The 19,986-nt window shown below is 40.3% G+C and overlaps 1 protein-coding gene across 16 annotated transcripts in view; it reads right to left on the minus strand.

Annotated features, from left to right (window-relative positions):
- The window catches only part of SEMA6A (semaphorin 6A), a 133,073-nt gene that overhangs the window by 4,953 nt on the left and 108,134 nt on the right, over positions 1-19,986 (minus strand). The window lies entirely within an intron of this gene.

Raw genomic sequence — 19,986 nt, forward strand, 5'->3', positions numbered from 1 at the left:
TGCTGTCATAGTAGGCTTCTTCAGTAGAGTTAATATCCTCAACTTAATAAAAATGATGTGAATGCACCAGTCAATAATCCTACAGAACATTAACCAAGATATTGCACATATAAAGAACATTGCTTTTCCTTTCCCTACTTAGTTGTGCACCAAGCCAGCACACGCTAATCAAATGCAGGTGCGGAACCTGTTGGGTTCTTTTAATGCTAAGTGAGAAGGAGTCGCAACTGTCAGATCCTAAGTGCCTGACAAAGTAGTTTAAAAAACCACAACTCAAATACCCCATTCCCTTCTCTGGAGAGCGTGCAAATGCAAGTGCATTAAAAGCATACTCTGAGGAAATGTAAACAATGTTCTTATTATGAGAGAGATAGTGAGAGAGAAAATGTACCTCGAAGGCCTCACAAGACTTTGTGAAGATACCAGTCTTTCATGTCATAAATCAATGGTTTCAGGAATCCTGTCTTTTATGTATTTAGTAGGCAGATAGCTGTGGTCCAGAATTAGAACCAAGTGCAAAAAACCCCAGCAAACTTTTTCAAAATACCACTGAAATGCTGCTGTTGCCTCATGGAAAGCATTGATAAGCATTCTGTCTAGATTCAATTCTACTTAGCATACTTGTCCTCATTTCAATTAGTGTGTGTAAGTGGACAAATGATATTTGCATACAAACCAGGAATTTTAAAAGCTGAACTGTTCTTGAAATCATAATCTCCTGCTTGTGACATCACAGTTGGTTGCCATGGAAATTACTTGTGTTGTGACAGAGGATTGTGATTTCAAGTGGGGAACAAAATAGCAGGAGCAGTCGATCCCTTAAGAAACAAAGATCCTGAGAGTTACATGAATTCATGTAAATGTCCTTTATAATAAAAGAACAAGGTAAGTAAAATAACTCCCAAAGGGAAAACAATGTGTAAGTAGAAACAATCTTCAAATTAAATGCTTTTCAGACTCTTCCAAGAAGCCCCAGAAGCTTTTTAAGGGACAGATTTTGCCACCCTTTTACCACAAGCAATACTTAATGTGAATATATATGGTAGAATCTGGCCTTATAGTTGAGCTTAGACCAACAATAGTATGAAAGTTCATAGTTAAAGTTTCAGCCAAAATGCAAATCTTTTTGTGCCTTACTGACAGGAAGCATGGTCTAGTGATTAAGGCATGGGATGTGAAATGAGGACACCTGGATTCTATTCCTTGCTCTGCTACACTCTTCCTGTTGTGACCCTGGAGAAGTCACTTAAACTCTCTGGGCCTCAGTTTCCTCAACTGTAAAACGGGTATTTACTTACCCCAGAAGGGTGTTTCAGACCAAATTCATTTATATTTGTAAAGTGCATTGACATCCTCAGAGGGACACTCAGAAATGGAAAGCATTTTAAATGCAAAATATTACTTTGGTGTTGCAAGGATGGTGAGAAATGAGTTAAGTCATATCCACATATATGCTGTTAGGCACAATGGGCTGAGCTAAGACCAGCTTCAGCCCTCAGGATCCAATTTCACAGGTGACTCATGTAGATCAGACCACTGGAACTTAGTGCACAAAGCAGCTACAGAACTGGGCCCATAATTTACATTTCCTTGCTTTTGTCAGCTAAAGTTAAAACTTTGATATTGATTTACTTGGCTTCTTATTTCACCTGAGTTTGCTCAAAAATATTTTTAAACGAGGATAAGAAAATGGAATAAACAGATTAAATAAAAATGAAACAATTATGTTTCAAATTCTTTCATTCATCTAACAGTTTTGCTGCTGTTTGGCTTGGTAGCACCTCTGAATACTTGTGATATAGTGAGCCCTTGCTATTGTATCCAAAAACTGTATGGGACCTCGCTATCACTATCATATTACAAATGGATTCTGAATCATTACAACTTAAATTACAAAACCACACCACAATTCGGAATGAGTGGCCACGTGTGCTCCAGAGAGCTGTGCAGAATAGTAATGGTGCTAGAGGTCAGAGTTTTTCTTCACTGGTACAATTTCATGAGGCAGCTTGACTTGAGCCAGTGCCATTAGAGTCTCACTTTCATGAGTTCTAAATTCTGCCCAAATCTTCATAAACTCTGAAAGAGAGCTTTGTCATAACAGAGCCCAAGGTCAGTTTCTGTGGCTTTGCTCTAAGTGTGTGGATCTTTTGGATACAATGTTGTGTTAATAAAATGGGTTATTTTGATCACAGGTCAAATCCAACTGGCCTTACTTACTTGAGTAATCCCAACAACTTTAGCTTTAATCATATGATTTAAGGTGGGCAGGATTTGACCACAAATTAATGAAGTTCAGGGCACAGATAAAGTAAAATAAACTAAAACGTAGTGGCTATGAGTGTTTTGCATTCTAGTATTAGGAGGGAACACCACCAAAACCTTATCTGAAACAAGGGGATGATCTCAATCTATTACCAATGCACATCCCAAATATTCAACACCATTAGTAGCAGTCCCAAGAGACTGGGGCAGAGTGGATGGGTCTACTCTATCAGGGGTCGGCAACCTTTCAGAAGTGGTGTGCCGAGTCTTCATTTATTCACTCTAATTTAAGGTTTTGCTTGCCAGTACTACATTTTAATGTTTTTAGAAGGTCTCTTTCTATAAGTCTATATTATATAACTAAACTATTGTATGTAAAGTAAACAAGGTTTTCAAAATGTTTAAAAAGCGTCATTTAAAATTAAATTAAAATGCTGATCTTATGCAACCAGCCTGGGTTTCTGTTCACCTAGGCCGACAGAGGGCTGATCAGGGCCTGCGGTCGGGACCCCAGACCTGGGGGGGGCGTGTTTCAGGGGTCAGGGCAGAGGGCTGGGGGAGGGGGTTCAGGGCAGAAGGCTGGGGTATGGGGGGGGGTTCAGAGATCAGGGCAGAGAGCTGGTGGTGTGTGGGGGTGCAGGGCAGAAGACTGGGTGTGTGTTGGGGCATGGGGGTTCAGGGCAGAGGGATGGGGCTGTGGGGGTGCAGGGCAGAAGGCTGGGTGTGTGTTGGGGTGTGGGGGTTCAGGGCAGAAGGCTAAATGGGGGGGTTCAGGGCAGAGGGATGGGGCTGTGGGGGTGTAGGGGCAGAGGGATGGGTGTGTGTTGGGGTGGGGGGATTCAGGGCAGAGGGGTGGGGAATGCAGGGCAGAAGGCTGGGGTGCTCAGCTCATGGGGGTGCTCCCAGCCCCCTGCCCTGAGCGGCTCAAGGCAGGGGGCTGGAAGGGATATGCCCTGTTCCATCGCCTTCTCCCAGGCTCCGTCCCTATCTCTCTCTGCCTCCTCTACGGAGCTGTGTGCACGCTGCCGCTCTTCCCCCTCCCCCTCGCTAGGGCCATCAGCTGATTGGCGCAGGGAAGGAGAGGAGGAGGGGCAGGAAAGCACCACGCTGGGAGAAGAAGCGGGGGAGTGGGGAAGCTTGGCTGCCGCAGAACCAAGCTTCTGCCTCCTGCCCCTGCAGGGGAGAGTGGTGGGCGGGGGGGCTGAGTGGGGCTGGGGGCCGGGACCACGGCAGGGAGCTGCGTCCCACTCAGAATCGGCTTGCGTGCTGTGTTTTGCATGTGCCGTAGGTTGCCGACCCCTGGTCTAAACTATCTCCTCACACTAAGCCACAGTTGCTCTAGGAGGACACTGGGGGCACAGTGTGAGGAAGCTTACTGTGCTGCTGCCCATGCATTCCTTGTTCAGTGGCTATTGAGAGAACAGTGGTTTCCAGTGGCATTTCTGAACAGTAATAATTCAAAATATTAACATAAGCAGAAAAATAATGGACAAAAATGTAGAACCTAGACTCTTGAAAATCTGGAGCATATAAGGGGTTCAAGTCATCATCCAATCTAAACCTTTAAAGACCTAGCAGATAAACTGCAAAGACTTCATTGTATTGAAAAGGCTTGAATCTATGTATTATCTAAAATCCTAGTACTACATCATGTGCTGGTACACTTAATTACTGAGGTTTTTTTTAAAACAAGATCATAGGATGTTCTGGACATGAGTTTTGCTAATTTTATAATACATGATACCATAACAAATTTCTTATACAAAATATTATTTGCTACTTTTAAAATGACCTGAGTAGCTCGTCATTCTAAATATGAACATTAATTGCTTATTTTATTTGATGTGATTATAAGTGTATTAGAAGGGTTTTTCTTTTGTTTCAAACGCAACCTTATCTTTAGATAAACTTGAAAGATCTTCCTACAAATATGTTCATATTATTTCCATATAGCATGTGCAGGTTGATCTCCATAAATGATAACAAACCATTCCCTGGACATGTTTATGTTATTTACAGAATACATTCAAATAAATCTTAGGAGAAAGCACTGCGGTAGTAAACCTCAAAAGCGTCAGAGGTCATAGGCTTGAAGATATGAGTACTCAGCACCTTTAGGGATCAGGGCCTACATGTAATTAAGAATCTAATCATATTGATATTTAACAAAACCTCTTGCGGTCCTCGAACCAGGCTAGTACTCTCCCTCCTGAATACATCCCTTTCCCCATATCAGCTATGCTATCCTCTTGAGAGACTGAGGGGCAGTTTAGTCATCTGATGTCCTCACTTTTTTGGTGGGTGTTCCTCTTCATGAAGACAGTAATCAACCTGATCTCTTCCTTCTCCTCCTCCTCCTGTTCAAGGGAACCTTTTCCACTGAACCAGTGCAATTGTGTCTGGTATTCATTTTTCTGGGCCTGTTGATCTTACCAATTTAAAATATGAAAATAATTCTGTGTGTCCTCAGGATTTATGCCCAATACTTTCTGAGACTGTAAAATCCTGGAGCATGCAGGATCATCTCTTCTTACTTTTCCATCAAAGCTGCTCATCCAATGAAAGGAGAGTGATCTCACATCCTCTGGGATTTATCATTCTACTCTATATACAGTCATGCATAAATTGTGAGGAAACCCCAGAGTGCCATTTAAATGCAGAGGGGTGAGATTTAGAGGTCTAGCAGAAGGATAACTTGCTACATCATGATAGCAAGTTGCATTCAGGAGAGGAGACCCAGTGTTAGAGGACAGAAACAGGCATCATGGCCCATCTTAACCCCCCAAGAGAACATGCTACTAAAGTAGTGAGTTGGGTGGTTGGTTTTTAATGGGGACCTAAGAAAAATGTTTCATAAACTTCAAAATGTTTCAGCTCTGACATGAGGGATGGACAAAGCTCAGATGAATTCTTATTTTATCTGCACTGGTTCATTACTGGCCTGGTAATAATCATCCATAGGTTTAATGTCTTCAACACTAAAATGCAGTTGTACTGTGTACTCTGAAAACTGTGTCTTCTGAAGCCCAACTAATCATTCCTACATTATACAAAAAAACATATAAGGTACCTTAGCTAAGCTGTGTTTAAAGGGCTTGATCCCACCGAAGTCAATAGAAACACCTCTTAAGAAACAATCAATGTCATAAATCAGACTGTTCAAGTATGATATACTAAGAACCAAAGCAAAATCATAACTTTGAACAAGGAAAGCCCAAGCCATAATATAAAATGTGATGGTTCTTCCATTTTTTGTCTTGCTATTAGTTCACCAGCTTTCTTGTTTCTAGGCTGTTATGATATGATGGATGTGTCTTCTCCATAGTGAAGTGATTAATAGGCATCTGTGGAGAGCAGACCCAGTGACCACAGATCCAACAAAAACTCTCTGTATTCTTTTTTATTACATTCAGTCAAAAAAGACAAAAAAAGTCTCCCATGTACAAGCCTGAGTTTGTTTGTCTTGTCTGTGATCACGGATAGAGATGGCAAACCATCAAGAAAAGCCCTAGAGTCAGAGTCCCCTAAAAATAGATTCTGGAGTTTGCTTTATGGTGAAGGCAAGTCTGATATTTCAGTGAACTCATCACAACTGCTTTGGTGAACAAAAACGAACTAGCTCATTTTTCTGGTTTGAATAGCTTATTGAAAAGACATTCCATAAATACAAGGGGCTGAATTCTGACCTCATCTCCTCACATACAACCCCACTGAAGTCAATGGAGGTCACACATGTAACTGAAGGCAAAATCTGCTCCCGTCACTAGAACACATGAAAAAGCTAGCTACCTGTCACAACAAACAATGCATTTTCATTTCAATACCATTGTTAACTGTAATCTGTATTAAAAGAGATCTCTATACTCTGAGCTGCACCCCGGACAAACAGGATGACCACACCAAAAGTGAAATGAGGCTATGTGGTTATCTCAGCAGGAAGCTGTCATCTTCTTGTTTCCCAGTATAATGTGGACCAGATGGTAAAGTACTAAACTTAACCGCTGGCAATGGCATACACGGAAATGGAACTTAGAGATGGTAAATGATATATGATATTTTGGCAGGGATAAAGGGAAACTACTAATTGGGTATAAAGTTTCAGTGACTGAATACATCATGGCAGGGAGGCAGCCAATGAGTTGTACCCATTTTAGCTATTTTGAGCTTCACATCTTGACATGATACACTCAGTGGTTGAATGGGATTCAGCCCACTTCCATTCCGCCCTACCTTTCGAATCACTTAAGGTTTTATTGGGAGCTAGGCATAGCTGCACATTGGGCAAGGTGAGCCTGAAAAAAGAGGAAAACCTGCTGTTCACATTTTTTGTTTAGTACCAGCTTTTTGTTTGTTGTTTGTGTACCTCTCTCTGCATTAGAGTTAATTAGCACAAAGAGTGGTGGTATTGGTTCAATATGAATGTTTGTGTTTATGGGCTTTAAAATATAATTTCTGGATACAAAAGAATGGGTTTTCAATATGTGTATTCAAGTGTTAGTGCTGTATTTACATACATTCACATGCTGATAAATTCTATATCAGGTCTGGAAAGCCTCTCAAGGTATTTTTAAGCGTTTTTTTCGCTTCCCTAAATATGTGTCACAAAATAATCTGCTGAAGTTAAACTGCACATCCAAATCTGAGTTGATAGTAGGTATGGGAATAGCCATGGTCTCCAATTTTTTTTTTTGCTATTTGATATAATTACTTTGCTTGAAGGAACACTTTCAAGGTCAGGAAGCCCACAATCTCACCCACAACTCATCTGATATCTACCACTCTGGTAGGAGCCCCTCATCGTGGAGACAAATAAGCAACCTGCTTCCCCCCTCCTTCTACTCCTTCTGTTCCACTGGCCCAGTGCAGTTATACTCAGTATCCATTCTCCTGGGCCTGCCAATCTCACCATTTATATATAAGAAAAGTTACTATTTGCCAACAGTTAAAACACTCTTGTTAAAATCGCTGGTAAAGGATAAATTTTTAATGGGGACCACTGCCCTGTTGTTTTCATACAGCTTTGCAAATGCAAGTTTTATGTGATTGATTTCTCTCACTCTCTGAACAACCTATACCAGCAGCCCAGCATTTCTGAGGAAATTCTGCAATATCAAAACAGTGTGCACATATCCTGCAGGGAAGGATGAGGTTAGTTCGCAGTTATAAAGTTTTGTATATATTTCATAGCTTTGTAGATTTCAAGGCCAGAAAACTACGAAAAAAATCCAGTGACTATGTGTCTTTAATAACATGAAGTGCAATTTGAAAAGCATTGGCGTTTCTGATCAAGCATAAAGGAGAGACTGTGATTACTTGTCCCTAATCTCAATAGTGGTCCCTCCAAGAAGGGCTTGTTTACTGGTTTTTGAAGGTGTTTTTTTCCTTCTTCCAATTGATCCAAATTAAATGCCCCTAACCCTCCTGATGAATGACTTTCAGCCTAACTCACTATGAAAAAAAGGTGATTGTGTCCGACAAGAGGAGAAGGTGCACATGCATGGCTTTGCTTATAATGAGAAGGAAAAAATGTAATGAATGATAGTCTTAAATGTAAGGGTCAAATGTAAAAAAACCTCTCCACCATGAGCGTTCTAAAGGTCCCAGGTCAGACAGCTGGCATGCTGACCTAAAAAAACTTCCTTAGGCGAGATGTCATTGTACAGTCTTTTAATTCAATGGGAGGCATGCAATCCATTTTTAGTGTGCATTATAGCAGCCACATAAATCCTAAAGCATGGGTTTGCTCTATTGACTGTACAATACTGAAGATCTAGCATTAAGGAGAAATATTTTTATAAATAATTTCTCTCTTTAAAAGCTCTTAACGTAGTTATGAATTAAAAGCCCAATCCGGAAGTTCTTATTCAGGCAAATCTTCCACTGAAATCAAAGGGATTTGATTTCAGTGGAAGGTTTGCCTGAATAAGTAGGAAGTTTGTCTGAGTAAAGACTGGAGGCCTGGCCTGTCTGGATTTTTTATAGTCTGTTTTGTGAGTGGTACCTCCACAAATGAACTAATTTACTGACCTTTTTAAATATGACATTAGGTTCAAAGTACATATTCCACTGGATCTATTATTTATGAGAGAGAAACTACAGCTCTGAAATCTGTACACTTTAATTTGTCCCAAAGGTTAGACATAAGGCAAGTCCCTACAGTAGAAATTGCCTGACACCATTTCCCCCAATGACTAATGGTATTCAGTGGCTGTTCATTGTGAATTTTACTGATTTTAGTACTGTACTTACTTCTCCCCTTTCACTCTTCACCATGAGCAAAGGTAATTTTAGATGCGTGTGTTTGATAAGAAAAGGCATAACAATTGTGTTTCCTATAAAAAAATAAAATATGGGCGCTTGCAAAAGATAAAACAAAATGTATAATAAAATTCAAATCCTCAGGAAAACTAATTCCTTTGTAGCTTTTTCTTTGAAGAGAGAAACTTTATGCTGCCTTGCATCTTAAAATACAAGCCTCTTAGAAAAAGTCTAAATTTCTTCTGATGTAAAAGAATCTGTGAGCACATTTTAGGATCTTTCTACAGTGCTTGAGATGAGCTTAAAGATATTTAGCTGCTCTTTATTAGTTTACTTCAGGGGATCATCTCACAGCTGAGTTGAACTAGATTTACATGTGCTTCTGTGAATATGTATGATTTCAGGGCTCCAGAGTAATTGTTGTAGCATGCAATGTGCATCGCTCATCTTAGCCATTCCCGTTTCACTGCATGTTAACTCCTCTCATGGCACAGAATAAATTGAGCTTTTTTCCTATATGAAGGCAGCAGTAGGCATTATGTATTCTGGGAGGCCTTGTGCCGCTCCCGAGGCAGTTCTTATGTGCAGTGTCAAGAAAAGAGAAGCTGTCATTGAAAAATTCTCTGGCGCTTCTTCTCTTTCCACACAGCCTATTCTGATCTATGACCTCTCTGAACAGTGGGGAAAACTCAAGTTTGCTGAATGTCAGCATAAGTAGCTCTGCATAGCTCTATGAAACTAGAATCTGCTCTGGCTAGCAGACTTGAGGAAGAATCGGGGTTAATTTTTCATCATCGTGTGTGTGTGACCCAAAATCATAAATTGGATTCCTCATCCACTCCAATCCTCTTTTCAAGTCAAAACATGAAAGTAATATTTTTAAGGCAAGCTACTAGTGTGAATGAAGAGGGCACAGCTGAACTAATTAATGAAGTATCTATTGAATACCCAGATGTTTAATTAATAAGATTGTGCCCTGTACATCAAATCCTCTGAAGTCCATCAAGAGTGCTGTTAAGCTGTCAAAAAACTAAAGGACTGATCCTGCAACCTTTTCTCATGCAAGTGGCCCTTAGTTCATGGGGATGGTCCTTGTGCCTTCAACTGGACTATGTCTGTGTATAAGGGTTGCAGAATCAGGCCTTAAGTTAGCTCTGCTCTTGCAAAGAAAGGGCGAAAGGGAAAACTGTTTGAAAATCTGTGAGACGTCTGTGAATCCTTCATATAATTAAAATCACAATATTTATTATGTATTTTGTGATAAAAGCCAAATACGGTTGTTGAAATTTTAGTTGCTTCTCCACTAATGGTAAAGGACCTGATCTCAAAGCTTTACTCTAAAGCCTTGTATGTGTGAATCAAAACATATTTTCCTATTTATTGTTCAGTAAAAGGAAAGATTGGATGACTGTGTCTTAGAAATAATTAGAGGACAGAAGCAAGCAGGTGGAGAGGAGAAAATAGTTGGTACATAGGTGATATCATGCTTGTTATTTTTCTCTCCTTATTGCACGCCCTATGACCTTGAATAAATTCAGTGAGTATTAAATCATTTTGAATTTGAGGCAATGCCCACGCTACAGAAACACCTCTTTATATCTACACTTCCATTCCCACCTCAAAATAGAAGACCAGGAGCTGAATTCTACGATCAGTTACACCAGTTCAAATCCAGACAATGGAGTAACAGAAATAATTACAGGTATGCGCGCTCGCTCGCTCTCTCGCACATGTGTGGCACAGGTATGCAATTGAACATTTTCTCTGTTAGACATCCTGTCATGTACTATTCCCATCTATCTCACACTTCATTCTCCAACTGGGCTGGTGGTTCCATCTGCACACTGAAACCCTTTCACCTATGGAACTCTATAAATAGTCAAATTCTCGGTCCTCTGCATTTTTCTACCTTCACCCACTACCTTTAAACTTGTCCACCATATTTATCTTGATGATACTTGCTTATGCATATCTTTTAGCACTTTCAGAGATTCCACACTCTCTATCCTGCCTTGAGCAAGTAAACTTTTGCCTTTGATCTAGCTTTATTTTATTAAATATCTCAAATACAGCAATATTTCTGTTGGGTAAGAGGCCCAAACAGAAGCACAACTTGATGGCCTTGATCTTATGCCATGATTCAGACATGTTTTTTTTCCCCTCTATTGCTTATAATGTTGATTCTTGACTCTATTTTCCTAGATCTCCCAAGTCTGCAAATCTGTTTTCACCACTGTATGTCACGGCTTAATTGCTTTGTCTGTACCTCTAATGAAATTCTCATCTATGCCTTTTACTCCTCTCACCTTGACTCTTACACTTCCCTTCTCTATGGCTTCCTGCCCAGTCCCAGGTCTCCAGACACTGTTATGTGCAGTATGCTCCCAATCGTCATCCTCAAACAATTTCCCCGGCTTTCCATTTATTTCAGGATCCAGTTCAAATTTTCCTCTTTGGATTTGTTGTTTTTGTAAAGCTTCTGTTTCTGTTCATTTTTTAAAATCAACGTTTTCCTCTCCTGGAGGAAAACCTGGCAGCCTGCATGCCATGGAAGTCAATGAGAATGATGGTGTTATACCAAGGTACCTGGTAGGCTTCTTGCATATCTGTAAATGTTCCTTAGGACAGGATGTGGTCTGATCTACTACCGAATTTTCCATGGAGAGGATTTCTTTTTTTGGTCTTTGGAGGTTCAACAAGCTGCTTATTGGTCTCCTTCCATGCCATATAAAATTGCTGCATATTCTGTTTAGGTCTTTTTAATGCCATGTAGGTGGAAGCATGGGGTGGACATGTAGCTCAATACATCACATGGGGATAGGCATTCATTTTTATTAAGTTCTCTCAGCCAAACATAGATAATGCCAAGTTATTTCATCTTTGAAGGTCTTGATGTCAGATATTTACAAGGGGGTGCAGTTTTAGCAATATTATCTTAGTTAAACTGTAGATTTGTACCCTGTGGCATATGAATCTCTCAGAGGACCACTGGCATGGAAAATTAATTAGCGTCTTGCTGAATGAGTGCCTAAGCACATCACCTTTGACTTGGCCATATTTAGCAAAAAATATACAGACTGCTGCAGGCTTTCAAGACCTCTTTAAGGCACTGAATGGAGACTAATGTTTTGTGATGATAAAGCAGGATGTCATCTGCAAAAACGGCTATGTTCTTTATTATGGATTCTGATTCCCTAAATCTCTGCAGAGTCGCTGTAGTGCTTGCAAGCAGCTCAATGGTGAGAGCATACCGAATAAGTTACAGAGTCTAAACTTGCTTTGTGCTCCTCTTTGAGAATCATAGAATACCAGGGTTGGAAGGGACCTCAGGAGGTCATCTAATCCCCAAATAAATCATCCCAGCCAGGGCTTTGTCAAGCCTGACCTTAAAAACCTCTAAGGAAGGAGATTCCACAACCTCCCTAGGTAACTTATTCCAGTGCGTCACCACCCTCCTAGTGAAATTTTTTTTCCCTAATATCCAACCTAAACCTCCCCCACTGCAACAGGAGACCATTATTCCTTGTTCTATCATCTGCTCTCACTGAGAACAGTCTAAATTCATCCTCTTTGGAACCCCCTTTCAGGTAGCTGAAAGCAGCTATCAAATCCCCCCATATTCTTTTCTTCTGCAGACTAAATAATCCCAGTTCCCTCAAGTCATGTGCTCCAGCCCCCTAATCATTTTTGTTGCCCTCTGCTGGACTCTTTCCAATTTTTCCACATCCTTCTTGTAGTGTGGGGCCCAAAACTGGACACAGTTCTCCAGATGAGGCCTCACCAATGCCGAATAGAGGGAAATGATCATGTCCCTTCATCTGCTGGCAATGCTCCTACTTTACAGCCCAAAATGCCGTTAGCCTTCTTGGCAACAAGGGCACACTGTTGACTCATAGCCAGCTTCTCATCCACTGTAACCCCTAGGTCCTTTTCTGCAGAACTGCTGCCTAGCCACTTGGTCCCTAGTCTGTAGCAGTGCATGGGATTCTTCCGTCCTAAGTGCAGGACTCTGCACTTGTCCTTGTTGAACCTCATCAGATTTCTTTTGGCCCAATCCTCTAAATTGGCTAGGTCCCTCTGTGTCCTATCCCTACCTCCCAGAGTATCTACCACTCCTCCCAGTTTAGTGTCATCTGCAAATTTGCTGAGGGTGCAATCCATGCCATCCTCCAGATCATTAATGAAGATATTGAAAAAAACCAGCCCCAGGACCCACCCCTGGGGCACTCCGCTTGATACCAGCTGCCAACTAGACATGGAGCCATTGAGAGAGTCTGATTGGGTGCCAGTCAAATAAAGAATACACATGAAGAAATGTAGAACATGATGGAGGCTCTAAAATGATGTTAGAAATTAGATTTCTCCAGTAATACAAACAGGTTCTATGGAACTATGTACTACTAGAGCAGAGGTGGGCAAACTATGGCCCGTGGGCCACATCCGGCCCACAGGACCGTCTTGCCCAGCCCCTGCTGTCCCCCTTTCCCTGTAGTTATGCTGCCATGTGGGCAGCACAGCTGGCTCCAGCGGAGCTGCGAGCTCCTGTCAGTCTGAGCGGCATCATAAGGGTGGGGTGGAGGGTCAGTTGGATGGCGCGGAGGTTCTGGGGGGGGCAGTCAGGGGACAGGGAGCGGGGGGGGGTTTGGATAGGAGTATATGGGCAAGAATAACATAGGGTTTGGGGTTTTTTTAAGAGAATTTTAAAAATACGCCATTGTTTTCTTCTGTCACAATTGTAAGTATCATAGACAAATCATTAGTGGGATAGCATATTTTTGGAAGCATTCAGGGGTCTTTATTTTCAAATTCAAAAAATCATTGTTGGGCATACAAAAGAACTGCCTGGGCCCTAGATGTGATAATGTTATCAAGCTGCATTTTCATTTGAGCTGTTGTTTCGTGAAAAATACCCGTCCTCAGTTGTCCTTAAAAGGAGTACAGTTTCTTATCCAGGATTGACTGTTCTGATAAAATAGCTGTACCATATATGAAACAATAATTCTATGCTTTAAATACTTCTCAAAAACTCATGAGGAGACTGCTGTCAATTGCCATTTATTTTAAAATATAGTTTCATATGACAATTTACACCAGCTGAGGATCTGCTCCGATGTTTAGTGAAAAAACGCTTTACTTTTTTAATATGTATAAAAGAGGATTCTCCATTTGTAATTCTGGTCGTTGAGATCCTAGGCTTCTAGCAAGGTATATATTGGTGCGTGAGTTGAGATGAGTATTACACCTATCTTAGAAGCTAAGAGATTTAGAGGGAGAGATTTAACTTTAATATAGCATTAAAATCTCCTACAAAGTAGAATTTAGTATTTATTTAAGGGAAATAATTAGTAAATAAATCTGATAGAAAATTGAGAAATTCATCAGGAGAGACAAAGCTGCCTTAACTGTCTATGAAAAATCACTCCAGTGCAGATGAATGCTACTGTAGCATAAGATTGGTGTGGTGGCTCTAATGACACCTCCTCTTCAGTCAGCCCAGGGAATGTGGCTGGGGCTTCCCTGGATAGTTTTAAGAGTCCTTTGGGGTTACTGGCCACCTTGCGTAAGTAAGAGCAACCTTCAAGCAGCTCTGATATATGGGAAAGTTGTGGCCCAACACACAGCTCTGACCAAGATGCAGGGAGCAGTATGGTGGCTTTACACTATCCGCTTCTCCTGAGTTGTGGCTGTGTGCTCCTCGGCCACAGTTGAGGACTCTGGGGACTAGATAGTAAAATGAATGCCAGAAGCTTAGTGATCACATCCTTTTTCACCAGCAATGACTGAAGTACTCGGGGTAAGGGTAAACGGTTTATTGGAATTCTCTTACAAGAAGTTGCTTAGATGCAGCAAATACTTGTTCCAGCCAACCTTTTTAACTTTATTGGGGCAGTTCCTCAGCTGGTGTAAACTGCAATGTACATCAGCTGCGGATCTGCCCCATTATGTTTAGAGACATTTTGATATATAGCCTCCATTTAGAGTGCAGAGAACTTACTTACATTTTTAGATGGTTAATTCCTTTAATAGTCGAAATACAGAATTTTAGCAACTGCAAAAGAGTTGTGGTGGGAGGTTGTATTTTGTTTCATGGCTATAACAAAGGAATTCTTGGGTAAGTAATCGCCGCTATGAACAATGTTGCTTCTAGATGAGCTAGTGGATGGTTAATCTATTGTAAACTTATTAAATTACATTTCTAAATTTAACAGTATTCTTAAACATAATTATTATCATAGTGCATATGCACAAGATGGCTGAATGAAACTGCACAGGCTCCTCATCCCTCTGCATTTCAGTCAGGCTGCTGCTACTTCTTTCTCCTCCATGGGAGGGATGGTGGGGGGAGAGGAAGGGGCATTGAGAGCACAGGAGAGACCGTCTCTTGGCTCTCAGATGTGCTATCCAATGCCACAGCGCCTGATACCCACCAGGAGCAATTGCAGGGAAAATCCTGCTCAGACCCTGCAGCCTGAAGTACTTTGCTGAATCAAGGACATTTGTAGGAGAGATTGCTTATCAGGTGCAATGCAACTGGCTTTCTGTGTTTAATATTAAATAAAATAAACCATGGCAAAATGTGAATTATGCTACTTAAACTTTCATAATTAAGTGTGTTAGTCATTAATCAGGAAACTAAGATACATCCTTGAGTGAAAGAAGACATCTAAATTTATCTCTTTTTTCATAATCCTAATCCAGTGTAAGGATCAATAGTTGGGAATTTCAGCAGAGAAAGGCTATTGAAAATGGTCAGGGCAAGTTTATCGCCATGAAAAGAATGGAAGTGGTATTTCATTTAGGATTATGCAATTAGTAAATAATCTGTAGGCTATATGGAAAGTGTAGGCTGCTCTCAATCAACACTTGGGTTGTCATAAAATTATTACAGAAGATGTTCTCTATTAATTAATATAATCACTGAATCTAAGCACATACTATATAACTAATAAGAAAAATGAATTATTCAAATAGCTTTAATTTAACAAAGTATTGCCATTTTAATTATATACTGGCATTAATTTAACACAAAAAGGTGCTTTAAGACTCTTTTTAGAGTTATGTTATTTGCTCTAAAGTGTCTTTGAATTTTAGAGCCTTTTCATGGTTTTTAAGTTGGAAAGCCCAGATTCTCTCCTGGAGACCTGACCTCTTTGTGCTGCCTGATAACCCCCCAATTAGCATAAAGCCATTATAATTATCATAGAGCTGGTGTAGTCAGCACTTACTTCATTGCCTCCAACTAGCCATTTTCTGATATTGTGATGACCGTGTGGGGCCACAGCCCAGTTAATGTACTTTACAGCCATTCCCAATCTGAAAATATTTCAGGATTAGTGTAGAACCGGCCCCAGAATCAGAAAGTCAAACCCTTTGTGCTCCATCATGCAGCTGCCCCGATAGGAGAGTGCAGCTGTGAACGTAGTCCTTGAGGAAATATATCTGGTACCCTAATTTTTGCTGAATTGGATGCAGCATCTTTTGCTGCAAAGATGGAGAAAAGTCCTGTGTCAATTGCAGTTTTTCCCTGGTGGAGGGAGATCTTTATTTCTTGCTCCCTGAAAGAGGGGAAAACTCTAATTCTAAGAGCTTTTTTCTGAATGGACCCCCCAAGCTACTACAGCTAAAAGTAAAAAGGAAAACCTTAAAAATAGAGCTTGTCAGTTGTCAAATGTGGCTACAATGGATTGCAGGCTTTTAAAGCTATGTAAGTGGATAATTACAGGTTGGGGGAGAACTCGTCTCCTGAAGCCACTTTTGACACCTGATGAGCTCCGTTTTTAATGTTTTACTTGTAGATCCAGTAGTTTGGATGTTCTTTCAGATAAAAAGCTCTTTTTTTCCCCACTCTTCCAGGGAGACCCAGAAGTCATGTTAAGTTGGCAGCTTTTGTTTTCATATCTTCATCTTTATCCTCGGAGTAGGCTGACAGGTTTCTGTTGCTATTTGAGCTGATACATACATTGTTACTGATGGTTCCTCAGTTGTTAGACCAATTAGCTGGAAGGGTAGATGGATTTCATAATTAGCTAAGAAAGATTGTAGAACTGTTTTGATTTAAAATTAATTACTGTGGTCAAGTGTAAGGCAATTCCATGTATGATCTTGGTTACCAGATACAGCATTTTGCAGAAAGCGTGGTTCCCGGCTGTCTTCCTGCTCGTCTCCCATCTTTTAGCGCTGAAAGTTTTGCTTTCTTTCTTACAACTCCAAAAGGAGTCCACATATTGTTTAGAAAGCTTTGTGATTGTATCAGTTGGGGAATCAATTATTTTGTGATTCAAATGAAGATCTAAAAGAGTTTCAGCCAGGAGCTAAGGGAGATGCTACTAAATTGTTATTCTGCATTACATGACCGCCTCCCTCTTTTGTGTTAAAACTTATTCATGAACCTCGTATCTCTCATCTCCTCTGCTTACCTTGCAGTAGTCTGCTCTCTTTCCTTCCACCATCTGTCAGATACAGTCTTGAGAACGTTTCATTGAAATAAAGTCTTAAGACAGTCTATTGTCTGGAACAGCCTTCCTTCATCTCTCTCTTGTATCAGTTTCCCATCTCATTTCCACTTTCAGCTGAAAGTGTTTCTTTTCCTCTCTCACCTATACCCCTTAATTTCTGTCTCTTGCTATTAATTATTACCCTTCTGTGACTACTGTTATTCTACCATGTTTTGGTCTAGAGTTGCGATGAAAGATGCAATAGGCGAAAAAATTATATTGTATGGTTCTGGACACACAGCAGAAGTGTCACCGGTAAAAGCCTCTCCACACTGCTCTGCTAATGTGCCTAAATCTGAACTGCAGGGACCACTTCTTGAGGTGTTAGGATAATTCAGCTTCCAGCTCCATTTAGCTGTCAACCCTTTTGCTGAGGCTGCCAGTTATGATCGTGGCTTTTGCAATGAGGACACCTGTCCATTAGGAACTGCTCTGAGACCATTAACTCCATTTATATGGTGATTATATTGTTAGTACTGACCTGGTTCGCAGTCAAACTGGAGTCGAAAAGTTCTGAATCCCATTGCCAAATCCCCAAGCCATCCAATTCCCCAAGACAAGCCACTTATTAGGACTATTCCAGACAAGCATTTGATTATTTTAAAAGAAAATTTCTTACAGCTCCGATGAAGACCCATTATGTGACAAACATGAATACTATTCCTTTTATAAACGTGGCTGTTTACAACAATTTGATGCTAATTCACTTAAGAACATTTTAAAGAAAAAAAAATCTATTGGGTTTTGTTAGGAATAGGTTCCTCTAAACAACCTCTACTTAAATTCAAATGTGAAAAATAATTATGTCTTAATCTACATGGAGATACATAAAAGATTTAAACAGACTAAATCCTGCATAATCTCAAGACACTTTACTGAAATCCCAGTATGGAATAGAATATTACTTGGATTATAACTAACTTCATTTCAAACCTCTCTCCACAAACTGCTGATAGATGCTGGAGAAGCAATGGAGATACAGATAGTCAGGGCTGATTCTCCACTCTGTCACACTGTTTTTATATCTCTGTTTTAATTGATTGCAGTCTAGGAATAGAATTCCACCAGCAGAGTAACAAATTAAAGGGTAAGCCCTGACTGTCTTTATTTTCACTGCTTCTCCAGCATCTAGGTTCTGTTTTTCATAGTTAGAAATGTTGTGAAACTGAAGTATTGTATGGACAAGGGTTTGGTTTTGATCAGGGATACTAAAAACAGGTATCTAGAGCAACTGGTGTAATTGTAGTGCTTACTCCAGTCATGTACATCTTCAGTACAAGTCTCCTTCCTGGCTCCCTGGAAATGATTGTGCATGCAGCTACTTCGTTGATTAAAGTGAATTTTTAGCAAGGGTCAGTCACTTCTGATATTCCCATAACTATGACTGGCTAAGGAATATTTTGTTGACCTTGGAAATTGAAAAGACAACACTGAACTCAAAGGATGATCTGGACAAATTCTGTGCTACACAGAATCCACTTCTGAGTTATTACAAAATGGCAGCAAGATAATAAGGAATTCCCCTACCGCTCGTTTGTAAACATGTTTGGAATCCTTCCATACCTTGAATAAATCAAAATAAATTCATGTAAAAATAGAGTAAATTTAAATGTACTCTCTGGGCCAAATTCACCCATGCTGCTAAGGGGTACAGCGTCATTAGCCTCAATTTATACAAAATGAAGCTGAGCCTCCATCTTTACTGTAGGTTGTTATTGTTTTCATTTCAATGTGAACAGGATTTCAGTAAATAACCATTAAAACCCCAGTTGGATTTCTACCTTCTCAATCCCTCCTATCATGACAGTACCTGAAACCTCACATAATTTTGGGTCTTTGGAGCAGAGTCTGGCTTTATTTTTGTGAACTCCCCAGGCTAAGTATAGTGTCAACACTCAGTAAATCATTCAAATAGTAGTAATAATAGTAACAGCACTACCTTATTCCTACAAAAGGAAATGTTTTCTTTTAGACAGACTCTTGAAATGTAAAATCTTTGCCCTCCCTGTGGCTATTAGCTGACTACTTCAGAATGGTGCACAGAAACTGTGTGACAGAGACAGGTTTGCAAATATTGTTAAGAGAAGCTGAAAAAAGGAGGTTCCAACATATATAATATTTACAGTTGCATCCCTGACAGCCTAATTAATGTACTGGCTACTCTTGTCATTTGTACACCTCACCTCTTATTTTGAATCAGCTTTGTACTATTATTGAGGTGTAGACACTGAACAAAAAGTTTGTTAAGAGAGGAAGGGTGTCAGGGTCACCTAACCATGGCAAGAGACAAATATTAAAACTGCTAAAAATAACCCCTGGACTTTAATCTTTCAGTGGACTAAGCAGTTAACTCCTCTATTGCTTGAATTAGACAGAATAAAAACTGGCAAAACCAAGAAAGTAGAAGCCACGACTGCATCTAATTTATGAATCTGATTAAAGGGCAGGCTCCAACCATCTAGCAAGTGAGAGAGAAAACAGAGTGTTTACTGTGTTTGTGTTAATGAATCTAGGACTTGAAAGATATCAGGCATTTCTAAAGAAAGGCAGCAAGGACAGAAGACAGTAGACAAGGGCCAGTAGGGTAACGAAGGGCAAGGTCAGTTACGGTTGAAGAAAATTACTTCATTTTCTTCATTTATACCCTCTAGTAGATTTATGTATCTACTCCCCATTTTGTTAATAGGACCATACATAGATACAGCACTGTCGTACGATTCAAAGTGAACAGGGTAAAGCCTTGGAATATTCCACACAAGGAGCTTGGTTTTATTACTTGAGGGAGGGAGACTAAGTACAATGGCAGCAGAAGGGAAGGTTAGACTGCAAGGTGAGGAGCTACTGTTTTGACAAAGGTGAGAAACACAACGAATTAAATTAAAACACAGCAAGAAAAAACAAACAAAAGCACACTCTGGAAATGTGTTCTTTTTGGAGAGGGCTGGGAGAAGAAAAAATGGTGGAGTAC

The sequence above is a fragment of the Chrysemys picta genome, chromosome 6 (genome assembly GCF_011386835.1).
Source record: "Chrysemys picta bellii isolate R12L10 chromosome 6, ASM1138683v2, whole genome shotgun sequence".
In the NCBI taxonomy this organism is placed as follows: Eukaryota; Metazoa; Chordata; order Testudines; family Emydidae; genus Chrysemys; species Chrysemys picta.